The following is a 15,473-nucleotide window of genomic DNA, read 5'->3' as shown; positions in this document are numbered from 1 at the left end:
TAATGAGAAAGCCTTAATCCCTCTCTTGGGCCAACAGGGGAGATAGAAACCAGTGAAAAGGAGAAAACAGAAAACAGAAGCAGCTTTCCAGCTCCTAGCCCTCTGCCCCATCCACCCTCTAGCCAGATGTGCGCCCCACCTCAAGCTCCTTCCTAAAGCATCTATTCTCAGGTTGCTAAAGTCCCTGCTTTAACAGCAGGAGGATAAGGGTGGTGCCTAGTTCATCTTTGTCTCATCCCAGCCCCACCCATCCCTGTGCTTTGCCCAGGGCCTGGATAAGACAAAGTCTCAGTAAATGTGCACTGAACAAAACATCACACTGGTTTATGCTGGTGGTTGCTGGTGCAGAAGTTGTGTGTCTAGGGAGTAGGGGGTCAGCCAACTTTAGGGTCTGGAGACCAGGTCCTGAGCCCTGGCTCTGTCACTGACCTAGTTTTCTCAAGGGTGACTTTGAGCAGTTTGAGCAGTGCTTTTTCTTCCAGGGGACTCAGTTTCTGTATCTAGGAGGACCACACAAGACAGCTCTAAGGCTTCCTGGACCATAAAATACCCCATAGAGGTCCAGAAGGGCCCTCCACCTTTATTGGTACATCTTATCAGGAACACCTGAGAACAACTCCTTTGTCCCAGGGCACCTCCAGCAACCACCCCCCACCAACCCCAGACTATTTCTGAGCCCTGGGAACCAAAGGAGGAATGTGACCAACAGTAAGCGCAGCCAAATCAAACCCAGTCACCTTTGCTATTTAAAACTTCTCTCTCCGCGGCAGTCTGTCAAAGCTGGGAGGAGAAGCAAATCCCTACTCATTTAGGAGTCTACTTTGTGGTGGCTTTAAATTCCTCAGGATTAAGAGACCTCAGCACCAGCTTCCCACTGCCCTTTTCTCTAAATTCTCCCCGGAGGCCACTTAGCTGATTGGAACGTTCAGCCGTGTTCAGCCCACCCCCTCGGTGACCAGGCAGGACAAGCACCTTCTTCGGGGACATGATGAGCTGTTCCATTTCCCAGAACTAATCCACATTGACAATTTCTGGCCCTGGCATTTCCAAGTGCCCTGAGTTCAGCAGGCCAGAAGGCCTGGATCCTCCAGGTGCCAGGGTAGCTGGGGATAAAGTTGGCCGAGGATGGAGCCAATTGAGGGTGGGTGGTGGGGCCCAGTGTTGCAAGCTTCCGAGCCCTCTCATGTTCAAGCCAGAGGAGAGCTCCGGGACAGTGTGTCATGCACCCCTGTGGTACAAACGGAAAAGTGAGAGGGCATAGCACTCAACCTACACAACTTGTCCCAAGACTGACACTTGGGATACCAAGATAGATATGTATTCATTTAATAAACACTTACAGAAAACTGACTATGTGCCAGCCACTGTTCTAAGCACTATTTAATTCTCCTAAGAACCCTGAAGGTAGGTTTTATTATCCCCAACTTACAAGTGACAAGGCTGAAACTCCAAAGAATAAAATCAGTTTTCCAGTGTCACACAGCAAATGTGACTAATTTAAGTTTGAGCCCAGGTCTGTCCTGTACTCCTTCTCTATGCCACTTGTTCATTCAGTTGGAGGAGAGAGAAGTTAAGTCTAAGTACCATGCAGTGTCGGCAGTGGGAATCCAGGCCAGCATAGGTCAGCTGGCCAACTCTGAGGGCGCAGGCTCATACACAGCTGGCAGATGGCCCCATACACAGGCCTGCCCTGCAGACCCACTTCTGCCCCAGCATGGCTGAGATGCACACCTCCAGAGAACTCCATTCACTTTGCATTTAATGTGAATTGTGCCCTTGAGGTTGTGCATGGCAGCAACAGCCCGGGCTTCACCTGCCCAGGTGGCTGTCAGCCAGGTGTGAGCCTCTGACGTTCAGCCAGGGCTGCTGTCTCAGGGTGCGGACTTCTCAGCTCAGAAGGGAGGCCTTGCCAGCCCCAGAAATAACGTGTGCCAGCTGCTGCAGCCCCTGCCAGTTCTGCAAGATCACGTGGAGGGCAGCCTCGGTCATATGTCTAGACAGACTGAGAATGGTGCTCGGCATCTTGGGAGAAGTTTCCTGAATTCCTTCCACCTTCGGGAATGGAAACTGAGCTAACAGGGAATTTGTTCTAATTATAGGGAAATAAGGAGAATTGAACGAGAGCTCCTCAAGGTTGAACTGCTCTGTAGGGTTCCTCCAACACTCTCCCGTTCTTCATCTCTCCAGTGAGAAAGCCCAGAGCACCAACTCTGTGCCAGCTCCTGGCTGGGCTTCGGGCACAGAGAGGGTTAGATCAGGGCTCTGCCTTGTTTATCAGGACTGCTCATCTCGTGGAGCGGCAACTGTGAACCCATGAGCTCAGCCCACAAGGGCATAGGTGCCATCAGCAAGGAAGCTTGGGAGTGGAGGACAGCAACCAGGCACAGGTATCCCCAAGACAAAGTGCCAGTTGAGATCCTTCTCCCCACCCTGAAGGGCCCAGCTGAAATGTCACCTCCTTCAGGAAATCTGATTCCTTCAGGACACTCTTAGCACTTAACACTTAATGGTCACTTAACACCCATTCAGCAAATACTGACCGAGGATAGAACAGTGAGCAAGAGAAGTGAGCCGCATACTCTGGAGTTTATGGCTGCTCCCTTTTATAAGGAGTCTTTGCACACATTTCACCCAGAAAACCATCTCAGAGGGGATGTACCTGAGTGTGTATGCACGTATGTGTGGTTTCTTGCTCTTAAGCTTTTCCCAAGTTTCTTTCAAAAAGTAGCCAAGAACCTAGTGTCCTGCATCAGACATGCACGTCTGAATCCTGAATTTGTCCCTGTGTGATCTTCAGCAAGCTACTCAACGTCTTTGCCTCTCAGTTCTATTGTCAAGTTGGTGCAGTGATAGTAACAGGAGAAGGCTGTGTGGATTAAAGAAAGTAATCCACATTAATTGCTTAACCTAGCACTTGGCTGGTGGTGTCTTTATGAACAAGGAGAGTTCTACTGCCAGTCCCAATGGCCCACAGCATGTCAAATAGTCCCTGTGCTTAGTGAGTACTTTACAAATGCTGGTGCTTGACTGCTCTTTGGCAGATAATGGAGAGTAGATATATGGGGTGTTTTATAAAAAATTATCATGGTAGAATACATATAACAAAAGTTGCCATTCTAACCATTTTTAAGTGAACAATTCAATGGCATTAAATACAGTCATAGTGTTGCACAACCATCACCACTATTTATCAATATCTTAGGAACTTTGACATCATCCCAGACAGAAACTCTGTACCCACTCAACAATGACTCACTCTTTTTCCCTCCCCCCAAACCCTTGGTAACTACTGTTCTACTTTCTGTCTCTATGCCTATTCTAGGCACCTCATATAAGTGGAATCATACAATATTTGTTCTTCTATCTGAATTATTTCATGTAGCATACTGTTTTAAAGGTTCATCATGTTGTAGCATGTGTCTGAATTTTTGTTTCTTTTTAAGACTAAATAATATCCCATTATATGTACATATCACAATTTGTTTATCCTTTCATCTGTTGATGGATATTTGGGTTTCTTCCACCTTTTGGTTATTGTATTATAAATTGTGCTGCAATGAGCATAGGTACACAATTATTTTGGGTATGTTCTAACAAGTGAAATTGCTGGATCATATAGTAATTATGCACTTAACTGTTTAAGGAACCACCATACTGTTTTCCCCAACAGCTGCATCATTTTACAATCCCACCAGCAATGTCATATGGTCTTGAACTAAGTTAGAAAGGTGTAAGATGGACTCACAGGGTACCTGGCAGCCTTCTGCAGAGACCTTCCCCAAAGCAATGGAAGCAGAGTGGTGACAAACTGGGGCAAGCCCAAAGAGGTGCTTAGCATGGGGAGGGGACTGAAACTACCCTGAGGAGAAGGGTGGAAGGGCCCAGAGTATGGGGTCTGGCGAGAAGGCCCAGACGATGTGATGGCTGCTGTGTGTGTCCACCATGCTGCCTGGGGGCAGAGTGGGCAGGCCCACAGCCACAGTGAATCCAGTCATGGCAATCTAGGGAGATTAAATTCATTCAATTGAGAAAGGCTTTCAGAGAATCAGAGCTTTCCAGCAACGTGAATGGAGGGATTTCTATCACTGGAGGTATGCAAGAAGTGACTAATATCCTTTTGCATAGGAAGCTAAAGGCCATTGGATTTATACTGGATGGCCTCTGTGAACCTATAGAGCAGTGTGTTCTGAAAGTCTGTGATTCAAAAATTCCGTGGCTGGATTCCATCTGAGCCCATCCATTTGTAGGCCAAGACTCTGTAACTTCCTATTCCTTCCCACCCAGATAAATTCTACCCCGCCTTCGCTGAGACCCCATATTACTATTGGCATAGATGCTGCTCAGCCCTAGCAGGGGTGAGCTTCACTTCTATTTGCCAGTGAGGATATCATGTGATGCCTTAAGTTCCTGTGGCTCCTGTCTACCTTTTCTATTTGAAAGAATACTTTGGAAATAGTGCAAAGAGTGAGGAAAAAGGGCTCTCCTGTCTAGCCTGCAAGGGCCTCCAGAGTCTATCCCACTCACCACCTCTCCCATGTCCCCTCCCAGCCTCTTGCCTAGGCACAGAGCTGATCTTGTCTCCTTCTCTGCTCAGCTCAGCCTTCCTGCTCCAGCCATTCTCTCTCCTGTACCCTCTCTCTTGCCAACCACTCAGTGTATGCTCTTGGCCAAGCCTACTTCCTGGGATACCTCTGACTCTCTCTACCTACACAAATCCTGCCATCTATTTTTGCTCATCCAGATTTTCCTTCCTATAGAAAGCCCACAGGGATCTCCTTCCAAGGCTTTGGGCACTGGGGTACCCCTTAAGACAGTCCTTCATAGATGTCTATTAAGTACCAACTTGGCCCCTGGACTATATTATACACCTCAATAAAGAAAGGCAATGTCTTTGCTATCAATAAACTTACATTGTAGCAGGGAACACAGAAAATAAACATGGAAACAAATAAATACATAAAATCACTGGAAGAGGCACTATTTCTGCAAAGACAATACAATTGAGGATATAATGGAGGCTACTTTAGATAGAGTGGTCAGGATGGACCTCTCCAAGAAGTGATACACGAGACAAGACCTGAATTATGAAAACTGCCAACCATGAGAGGATCTGGGGGGTGGGGCAGGGGGAGACATCCAGGGATGTATGAAAGCAAAAGTCCCAGAATAAGTTCAGTTTATTTAAGGAACAAGAAGGTGGTCACTGTGGCTAGAATATGGAAAACAAGGCAGAGGGTGGATGCTGTGACAATAGAGAGACAGGCAGGGAAGATGATGCTAACCATGGAGAAGCTTGCAATGGGAAGCCATGGGAAGGTTTTAAGCACAGAAGTAATAGGATCTGATTTATGATGTACAGAAGATCACCCTGTCTGCCACATAGAGAATGGCTTGTAACAGGGAAAGATGCAAAGCAGCAAGACCAATTAGGAGCCTACTGGAGTAGAACAGTCAACAGATGATGGTGGCTTGGACCTGGGAGGTAGCAGTGCAGATGGTGAGAAGGGCCAGGTTGCAGATATATTTTGGAGGTCCAACTACCTAAGGATGGGGAGGAGGACAACCTGACAGAGAAGATGAACTTCTCTGGGTTTTTGGGTTGTAGAGAAAGATGAAGAGTCCTCCAGACAGAGAAAGAAAAAAGAACATTTCAGGCAGTTTTTTTAAAAAAGATGCAGAGGCAAAAACATGGATGGTGTTTTCAGCTTGATGGCCGGAAATGGCATGTACTGATGACTTTTCTGAGAAGACAAGTGAGAGCTCAGATAGATAAGTACATAAAGGTCTTGAGCATCGTGGGAAGAGCTTAGACTCTATTTCTTGTTGGTCATATGGGGACACTGAAGGTGCTAGCACATAAGAGTTGTACCATAAATGTTTATAGAAGGACCACCCATAGGGGCCCCAGTACTGGTAGCTGTGCAAAATGCTTTCACAGGTATTTCATGGGATTCCTGCTGGAACAGTCTGATGTTTAGCAACTGTAGGTTTTCCTCTCCCCATACCAAAGGCAACTGGGTACCTAGGCTGAGCTCTGTTCTAGGATGTCATCTGTCTATGAGTTCTCTGGGCATTAGATACCTGGAGCCAAGTGGCCACAGGCTGGTAGATTAGCATCCAGTTATGGATTCTAACCAACCTTTATTGACCTTATATACCTTAGCAGGTCATGCCCAGGTTTATCCACAGATAGGATAAGCCCAACCCCATGCACCTGTTCTATTTTTGCCAGCTAGGACCAACAGAAGCTTCTGGACACAATTCCTCATAGAATTTTATCACTCACTTTTCCAAGATTTTAGAGAGAGATTGATGTGTTCACCCTAGCCATGGCTTGCTTTCCCAGAAGCTGCTTGACTTTATGCAGACACATTGCCCTGGGCCTCAGTTTCCCAGTCTGGAAAGGGGAAAGATTGAATTTAGAGACCTAAGGTGTTTTCCAGCTGCAGAACCCTCTGACCTTTTTACTTTGCTCCCTTTCTGCTCAGGACCTGTTTGCTTTTTCATTCTTCATGTAGGAGAACAAAGCCATAGTGTTTGGATAGAGCCTATTCCATGATTGGTCTCAGTCCCCTGGGGCTCAGAGCCCAGTTGGATTCCACTGAGAGGAAAAGCAGAATCCTACAAGGGTCTGCTCTGCCCATGCATTCTGGAAAGCTCTTAAAAAGCCTGAATTCCCAGCCCACACACTAGAGTGAAGCCGTCTTCCCTTTGAAACTTAAGAAAGTTGCAGGCACAGCCATTTACCTGTCACATGTTTTTCATAATTTCCCTGGCACCTTTGCTAATCATTGAAGTGGGTTTTGGCCAGCAGCAGGGCGAGGTCCAGGTCTGAGGCGGACGTGCTGGACCGCAGCTCGTGCGGAGGAGGAGAATTGGAGCCGAGATCACACAGGGCCCCTCCTGAGGGTATCCAGCCACAGGGGTCTGCTCATGAATATTTGCGGGGGGGGGGGCTGCTGAAATCCAGGAAGTAAGCTGAGTTGCAGGAGGACAGAACAGATGTTGCATTGGGAAGTCACGTCAGTAAGTTTCTGTGAGTCCAGCCCTGCGTGGTACAAGGAAGAATGAAGAATTAGAGAGGCGTTAGAAGATACTGAGAAACTCAGGACTAATGGGAGATGCAAAGCACCTGATATGTTCAGGTAGCCATAAAAACCATACTTTATCCCTTCGCTAACAGAGATCAGTGTGTGTGTGCTGTGCCAGGCACTGGGGCTGCAGTGTACGACATCGACCCAATCTTTTCCTTCCCAGAAACACAGACTAACTGGACATGAGCATGTGGTTCCAGCTGTACACATTCAGGAGAAGGGGACCTAAGTGTGACCATGGATGACTACTCAGAAGACTCTCTGGAAGTGGTGACATGCCAGGCACACCAGGAAAGACACAAAAGAAATAAATGGCTCTGCAGCACCGGTGTGAAGAGCTTGGACTTTGAACCAAATGGGCTTTGTTTCTCATCAGTAAAGTGGGAAATGAAGTAAGGAGGAAACACACCTGGTTCAAAGTAGGATGTCTTGAGATAGTTGGGAGGGTAGAGGGCAGGAATGAGAAAAAGTCTGGGGGAGAAAATCTCTAGTGTGGCTTTCCCCCCAGCCTTGCTTGGATCCCCCCGCCCCCACCACCCCACCCATGGCCAAGGTTGGAGTAGGCAGGGTCTGGGCCAGCACTCCGGGTCCTGGTGGCCTGTTTTCCCTGAGCTTCCTGAGGCATCAGTGCCTACAGCAGGTTCTGTGGATTTCCACAGGCCAGAGTGCCCCACTTGAAGGCTCACATCTCTGGAACTTGAGTTACTGGCCAAGCTCAGGCCGTGGGAGGGAAAGAGAAGTGCTGCATTGGCAGGATTTGATGGGATAATGGGACTCCGGGGTGGAAAAGAAAAATAAGAAAAGGATTTCTGCTGTAGCTTGTTTGTAGAGAGCTGCAGGTCTCAAAGCATCCCCCTCCCACCTCCCCACCCCAGGTTTTGCTGGAGAACTAGCTTCAGGATCTGACCAGCAAAGACATGCTTCCTCCAGGAAGCCTTCTTGGTTGGCTTGGTCCCTTAGGAGCCCTCAGTCCTCCAACCCTGTGTGTCCGGCTGTGGTCTCACCCTCATATGCCAAGTGCAGTAGTAAGTCTTCACTTAACTCCATGGATAGGTTCTTAGAAACTGATTTCAAGCGAAACAGTGTATAACAAAACTGATTTTACCATAGGCTAATTGATATAAACAATGGTTAAGTTTCTATATATCTTATTTCTGGTCATAAAAAGATCACTAAGCTTCTAAATAAATAAAGACCCAAAACTCTTCTAATATTAAACATTGAAATAAATGTGAGCTATCCATACATTTAAGAAAGATTAATAAAAAACAAGTAAGAAGATTCTTTTTTAACCTGTTTACTTCAGGTCAGGGTCGAGGGTTCCAGAGCCCAACCTAGTAAGCCAGGGCACAAGGCAGGAGACCACCCTGGATAGGACACCCTTCCAGTGAAGGGCCAACTACACCCACAGCCACACTCACTCAGTCTAGGGTAATTTAGACACATCAACTCACCCAACACACACATTGTTGGGATGTGGGAGGAAACCAAGAGTACCAGGGGGAAACCCATACAGATGTGGGGAGACTATGCAAACTCCACACAGACGGTGGCCCTGCCTGGGAAGCAATTTTTTTTCTATCAACATTAACAACAAAATGACTTTGAAGGAAAATATGTTATTCAAGGACCTGCTATATTTGTAGCATGCTCTGTTTGGTACAGTGCATTTTTTGACTCAGATTGTAAGCTTCCACCAGAAAAGGCAAAAGAGAGAGGAGAAAACACAGATTTATTGAGCCCTGTAGACCTTGTCCTGGGCTGAGCACCTCTTATATGTTGTCTTGCTCACATCTTGCAATCCCCTTCAAGGTAAGGACCACTATCTCCATTTTATCAATGAAGAGCCTGGGTCTCAAATAAATGGAAGTTCTAGGATTGGAACCTTAGTCTGCTGAACTCTGAAGCTTATTTAGCTCTACTGTATCAAAGCAAGTTCCTCTGTGGAAAAATGTATACATTCTGTGGTGAAATGAGTTTGGAAAATGCTGCATGTTAAGCATTCCTCTTGAGTCCCCCAATCCACAGTAGTATATTTCAGGCTCTGAGAGGTCCTGCCAAGAAGATTCCTGTCCTATTTTACTTAGTCCAGCCCTCCCAGAAGGACACCTCAGTCACATGCTAGCTGCTGACATCCCTTGGGGCCCCTGGGCATGCACTTTGAGATACCCTATCTATAACACAAAGATCACCAAAGCAGGGGGGCTCAGAAACAAGCTCTCTGAGGAACTGAAGGTGGGCCATGCGGGCTGAACCAGATGTGAATGAGAGGGAGTAAGAAGAAGAACAGATGCAGTGGGGGTGATTGTGATGAGAGGTTGGGACAGGGAGGGCCAGCCCCAGCAGAATCCCAACATTGTAAGTACCTGAACTGTAAATGTCTTCTCTGGCCACAAAAGTCTGTCTTTAAAGCCAGAAGTACTGAGTCATTCTAGTTATGCTATCGGGCATCGCAGGCAGGAGGCAGTAGTTGAAATGAATGCCTGCCTCTGTTGCCTAAGGAAACAGGCAAAACGCAGCATGAGGGACTTCAGTTAGGCTTTAGTTAGGCTCCTAGTAGAGGAGTCCAGGCAGTCCCCTGTAAAGCACATGCATTACCCTGCCACCACCCCTTTGCATACATTCCCTGCCCTGAAATGACCTTCTCTCTGCACATCTCCACCTTGCCAGCCTCCACTATGCAGTGTGTCTGCGCGCAAGACTGAAGATGCCATGCTTCCTGCCTTTTCTGAAATCAGGAAGTCCCAAGCCATTTCCCATGCCAAAGGAGATGCTGGAGACTTAAGATACCAACATCAGGCCCTGGAATGCTAGTACCAAGATTAGGCTACGACATGGTACTGCCAAATTCTGCTCAGGACTGAGCGCGCCTGGGGCAACATGCACTGGTGTGCCACTGCAGAGTGACAAGCACTGCTGTGTCCAAGCTGCCCACATGGGAGGAGGCTCCTGGAAACTGTCAGATGAGACACAGGTGAAGAAAGAAGTGGGGGTATTTATGGATGGGAGTGCAATCAAAATCTTCCAGTAATACCCCACACTTGTCTACAGGGGTATGTCTGGTCCCCAGACCAGCAGCATCAGCATCACCTGGGAACAAGGTTAAAAAGCAGATTTTGCATGCCACCCCTCCCGGGCCAACTGAGTCAGAAACTTCAGTGCAGTCTAGTCAAGCATTTTAATAAGGCCTCCTGGTGATTCTGAAGCACGCTAATGTTTGAGAACCACTGACCTGGAATTATTCCTGTTATGATAATTGCTCCTCAGGAGAAATAGCTTTAATCTCCCCTGTTGTGGACAGTGGCTCAGAGAGGACATCTGTTCCACACTAGGACTCACAGTGAATACGCTGCAGAGTCGGGGCTCCCAACACCAGTCCTTCTCAAGCTTCCCGGCAGGCAGTCAGGCAGAGCAGGGTGCCCAAGGTGCTAAGAGGGCTGCTTGCCTCGGCCCCAGAGAAAGCATTAATTGGCTCATTAATAGCTGTGATTAGAGAGAATGGAGAAGCCTTTATCTTTGAAGTGCCAGGCTGTGCGCTAGAAGTTCATGCAGGGAGCTTGCTGTGGCTAATTAAAGCTGAGCTGTGTTTCCTGTCAAGAGCCCAGAGTGTTAAGGGCTTCAAGCGAGAAAAATTAAGCTCCCATTTCATTCAGGGGTAATGGACAGAATCAGTAGAAAGAAGATGAGAAGAAGAGGCCTTTTCAAGGGGCAGGGCCCCTGGGCTGGAGGCAGGGCTCTGAGTCTCTTCTGAAGTATGTGACTAAGGAGATACTGCTGGCTTTGGGGGGACTTGGGGGTTTTCACATTCCCACAGTGGTAACCCCAGGTCTGGCATTGTCTTCATTCTCATTTTTTATGTTTTGTTTTCTAGCATTTCAGCATCTGGCCTCTGATTGCCCCTACCCAGGTGTGTGAATGGAAGTGGAGAGGGAAGCCTGGGTGGCAGTCCTGGCAGTAATGTGACTTTGGGGGCTCTAAGGTTCTAGTCCCAAAAGTCATAATCACCGCAGGCTCTCAAAGTTAAAACTATAACCACTATGTTGTCAGCCGCCTTTTGTGGAGTCTTTGCTAAGTGCCAGAGAGGGGGCTGGGTGTTTTTACATTATCTCATATAATGCCCTCAGCCATCGTACAGAAAATGCACAAGGTGCAGCTGTGTGAATTAGCGACTTGCCCGAAGACACATGCAGCAGAGCAAAGGATCAAATCCAGCTATAGCTGAATCAAAGTCCTTTGTTCTTAACCACCAACACTGCCAAACTTTCCTGATCTTTGAACTTCCTTTCTTGGGGCCTGGGTCATTTCAAGTTGAGAATGCTAATGTCACCTCATCTTCCCACCTGGGGAGGGAACCTGGGACCTCTCACCCCTTCTTACCCTTCTTCCCATCACCACCCCACTCCACGTCAGGGGGTGCCTGAGGGCAGAACCCATTTTGAGGACACACTGCGGTGGGGTTAAAGGGTCAAACAAGACCCCAGCTATGTGGTGTCTAGTTTGCAGAGATGATCTTTCTGAACCAGGAATCAAGACATGTGGTCTAAAAAATGGCCTATTCTTATTTGATTAACTCATTTCTCTGAAAAGTTTGATCAAAACAAATCATAGAAAGTTTGTGAGGATATCTAACCTTTAGTGAAAAGGATATTACATTAAAATAAGTACAAAGACTAGCTCAAAACTTATATTTCGGTTCAAATAAGACCCAGATAGTTTAAATGAGCACTATCTCAGGACACCTGGAATACATCTTTGTATTTCCAAATAGCCGAAGGCCTCCCCTTCTTTAAGGCATAAGGGAAATGCTCCCTTCTCCATGGATCTGTCTCCTGCCCCCCCACCCCTCAATTCCCTGCCACACTCTCTTTAATGGCCTATTTCAGCATTGAATGTGGGCCTGCCCATCCCTACCTCCCAACCAGTCCTGCAATTCTCAGACACAGTCCCAGTCATCTCTGCCTCCCCAGAGCCCAGGCTGAGTGAACAAATGAATGAATGACCATTTTGTTTCTTGAGCTAGAATTCATCTGCTCCCATTACCCACTCCCCACCGCCCAGCCTTTGTGCCTTCCTCAGGTCCTTCAGCACAGCTGTGATTATGAGTCTCTGTTTTTGCCCTCACCCCTAGAGGTGATAAGCGTGTCCAGGGCAGGGACCAGGACTAACTTGCCTCTTATCCCCAGTGCTAGGGGTGCAGAATTGGGGAATGGTGCCCAAGAGACCTAAGGAAGGACTCATGGAAAGAAAGAATGACCAAGAGAATAATAACTTGCATCTAACCAAATTTGCCTTAGAAATGCTCCTTCCCTGACAAAGATTTAACCTGTATATGTGAACCCACCCATCCTCAGCCCTGCCCTCTTCTCAGCAACCTAAGTCAAATTCGAATGGGTAGAAGGTAGGGCTGGGGCACAATCAAGCTGGCAGTTCTGGCAGGGCGGAGGGTTCAGGGACACATCACTGCTATCACCTAGACCTCCTTCACATGCCCGTGGGGGAACCACCCCCAGCTCCCCAACCTGCTCAGCAGCTCACAGCTTCCCTTGGTTTGCTGGGTTCCTCAGAAGTCTGCATGTCTTTGACCCAGCACAGTAGAGAGGAAAACACAGAGAAACCTCGCTGCCTCACTGATGTTTCTGCCCGCTCCACATGCCCCCACCCCATGAAATGGGGTGATAATAGCAATGCCACCTGCAGAGAGTAGTTGAGATACAGAGCACAGTAGCCAATGGGATGGGCAGTAAAAATCATTATGGTGAACCCTTGGGTGGCATTCTGCCCATGATGGCTTCCATCAAAAATGGTATGGTATGTGAAGAGTAAACAGACCAAATCACACTTTCCTGACCTTACCTGACTTTCTTCGTCTTCTGGAGTTGATGGAAGCAACCTGGTACTGCATAGAGAGAGGGGGCTCTACCTATCAACAGGGGCAACATGAGACCCACTTCCTAAGCACATAGTCCATACATTAGACACATCCACACATATTACTTTATTACTTTTCACAGTCAATATTCAGAGGGATTAATCCCCTGGAAAATATGAGGGGAAATGAGACCAGAGACACTCAAAGAGGAAAAGTTAAATGCCTCTTGTTAATCTCAAAGTTCAAGGCTCAGCCAGACTTGAAACTCAGGACTCGCTGACCCCACACTCTCGTACTGCCTCCTCCACACCACAGACATCCATTCAGCCACATCTCAGCCTTGCACTCACTCTGTTTCATCAGGCAAGTGCTTCCTGCTCTGCTTGCTGAGGTCCTACTCACCCTTCAAGGTACTATTCAGGCCCAGTCTGCTCAGTCATGTCCATGATCTGAGTAGGGGGCCTACTTCCCGACCCCGCAAATGATACCTCCTATTTCTGTTATAACTGGAATCAGGTAGTAGCATGGATTGTAGCCTGCCTTCAATTGGAAAGGACTGCATGAACCTGGCCCTCTCCTTCTAGATTAGGATCCTCGGGGAAACAGAACCTGTAGTCTACTCATCTCTATGTTCCCCTGCACCACCCAGCCATGCAGCTTTGTTCAGAACCCTGTGCAAAAGAGGGACACAGAGCAGATGTATCTACTAATGGGTATCTTCTCCAGGCCTGTTTCCTCAGTGAATGGCTGGTAGGTTGGACTAAATCACTGGTTCAAAAAGGCCAGGGTATAAATCCTACATAAGCCACCTGCCCCATTGCCTCTCTGACTTCATCTCTTATATTCCAGCAGTGCTGATCTCCTCATTCTTCTTTTAAGACATCAGTCAGCTCTGCCTCAGGACCTTTGCACCTGCTATCTTCTCTATCTGGCATGGTCTTTCTCCAGATTTCCCCATGGTCCCCTCCTTCACTCCTTCAGGTCTTCTCTTTCCTGACTACACTATTCAAAATCATGCCACCCTCCTCCCTCAGCATTCTCAGCTTCCTTCTTCTACTTTATTTGTCTTCATTGCATTTTATGAGCATCTCACATTTTTAAAGAAATTCTAGGTTGTCACCTAGCTACCTTGGACTTACCTAAAGAGCTGGTTTAAAAATGCAGATACATGGCCCCCAGGAGGCATCTAAATCAGGATCTCAGGGGAGGGGACTATTTGCATTTTATAAAATCTCTCCAGGTGTTTCTGATGTACAGGCAGAGTTGGGAACTGCTGTGAAAAACCACTGGAACAAACTTAAGTCCCCCCAAGCCTCAGCCTCAACTCTGGCCTTTATTCTACCCCTCCCCTCTTGCATCGTCCCTCAAACTACACAGAATTCTGCTGCTCTCTGACCATACCATCCATTTTGTATTTCTGTCCAGCCTTTGCTCATACTCTCTTCTCTACTCTAACTGTCCCTTCCAGAACTTTCAGCCTACTACTTTCTGAGAAGCCTGTCTGCTCCCTTTACCCCCGCCCCAAGTCAGAGCCCCTAATTTTCTCCTCTGTACTCAGAGGACCATGCACATATCTTTGGTAAAGGATTTATCACACCATCTTGTCATCAACTTTTCCAGTGCATGTCCTTCTCTATAGACCATGACTTTGAGTAAGGCAACAGTAGAGTCAGATTGGTTGGTATTCCCAGTGCCTAGCACAGTACTCAGTATACAGTTAGTGCTTTGTAAATGCTGTGTGTGAGTGAATGTCCTAATGAATGCATGGTTGGTTAGGCACATACATGCTTGGCAAAGTCAGGAGTTGTAAGGTTAGTATAATTTGTCTTCAAACTGACCCAATGTCTTCCAAGTTCATCTTAGCACAGCTGACCATCGATTATAGCTCATGTCTGTTCCTAGGACAGACCCTGACAAGCAACCTCCTACCTGCCTATCAATGAGTGACCCAACTTAGCTGGGCAGACTTCCCCTCCTGGAGGGCCTTGCTCTGTCCCAACCAGAGCAAGGAATACAAGCCTTCTGCTACAAAGGTTCTTAGACATCAAATCAGCCCTAGGGAGATCATTTGTTGATGGCGAGGACTTTTTCTTACCTCCCCAAGTCTGGTGACAGGTACTCAGCCCACTGCATCACAGGATATAAAGGCATTTATCCCTGATGGTGCTCTAAGCGAAAAGGAACAACAACATCACACACACATGCATACATGCCCGCACTTACAAGAAGATCTATAGTTTGGCATGGACTATCAGAGGTCATTGGATACAGCGTCTTCACTCTTCAGATGGACTGAGAAGGCCAGAGAGATCAGACACTTGCTGAGGTCACTGAGCCCTTGCAGAACTCAACCCCTTTTAGTGGGAGGTTCCCACCCTGCCATCCTTCCCCACCTCTCACCCCTTGCCTGCCAGAGAACCACTGGGCTTCCTCTGAACAAGAGACATGATTAATGTTGGCTGGGCCCAATTAGCGCCAAGCTCTCCCCAGCTGCCAAGCACCCTGCCGGC

The 15,473-nt window shown here is 47.5% G+C and overlaps 1 long non-coding RNA gene across 2 annotated transcripts; it reads right to left on the bottom strand.

Moving 5' to 3' along the window:
* Nucleotides 1–6,391: 6,391 nt before the first annotated feature.
* LOC118500615 lies at nt 6,392–15,264 on the bottom strand. 2 transcript variants are annotated; one of them, XR_004903190.1, is made up of 3 exons: nt 15,059–15,264; nt 9,461–9,590; nt 6,392–7,048 (listed from the first exon to the last, which is right to left on the bottom strand). It is a non-coding gene; the product is annotated as an uncharacterized LOC118500615 (long non-coding RNA). The 2 variants fall into 2 exon arrangements; XR_004903189.1 differs by lacking the exon at nt 15,059–15,264 and adding an exon at nt 14,103–14,222.
* Nucleotides 15,265–15,473: the final 209 nt, after the last annotated feature.

This window comes from Phyllostomus discolor, chromosome 5, assembly GCF_004126475.2.
Source record: "Phyllostomus discolor isolate MPI-MPIP mPhyDis1 chromosome 5, mPhyDis1.pri.v3, whole genome shotgun sequence".
Taxonomy (NCBI): Eukaryota; Metazoa; Chordata; class Mammalia; order Chiroptera; family Phyllostomidae; genus Phyllostomus; species Phyllostomus discolor.
The sequence above is the reverse complement of the archived record's forward strand: the minus strand, read 5'-3'. Positions and strand labels throughout refer to the sequence as shown.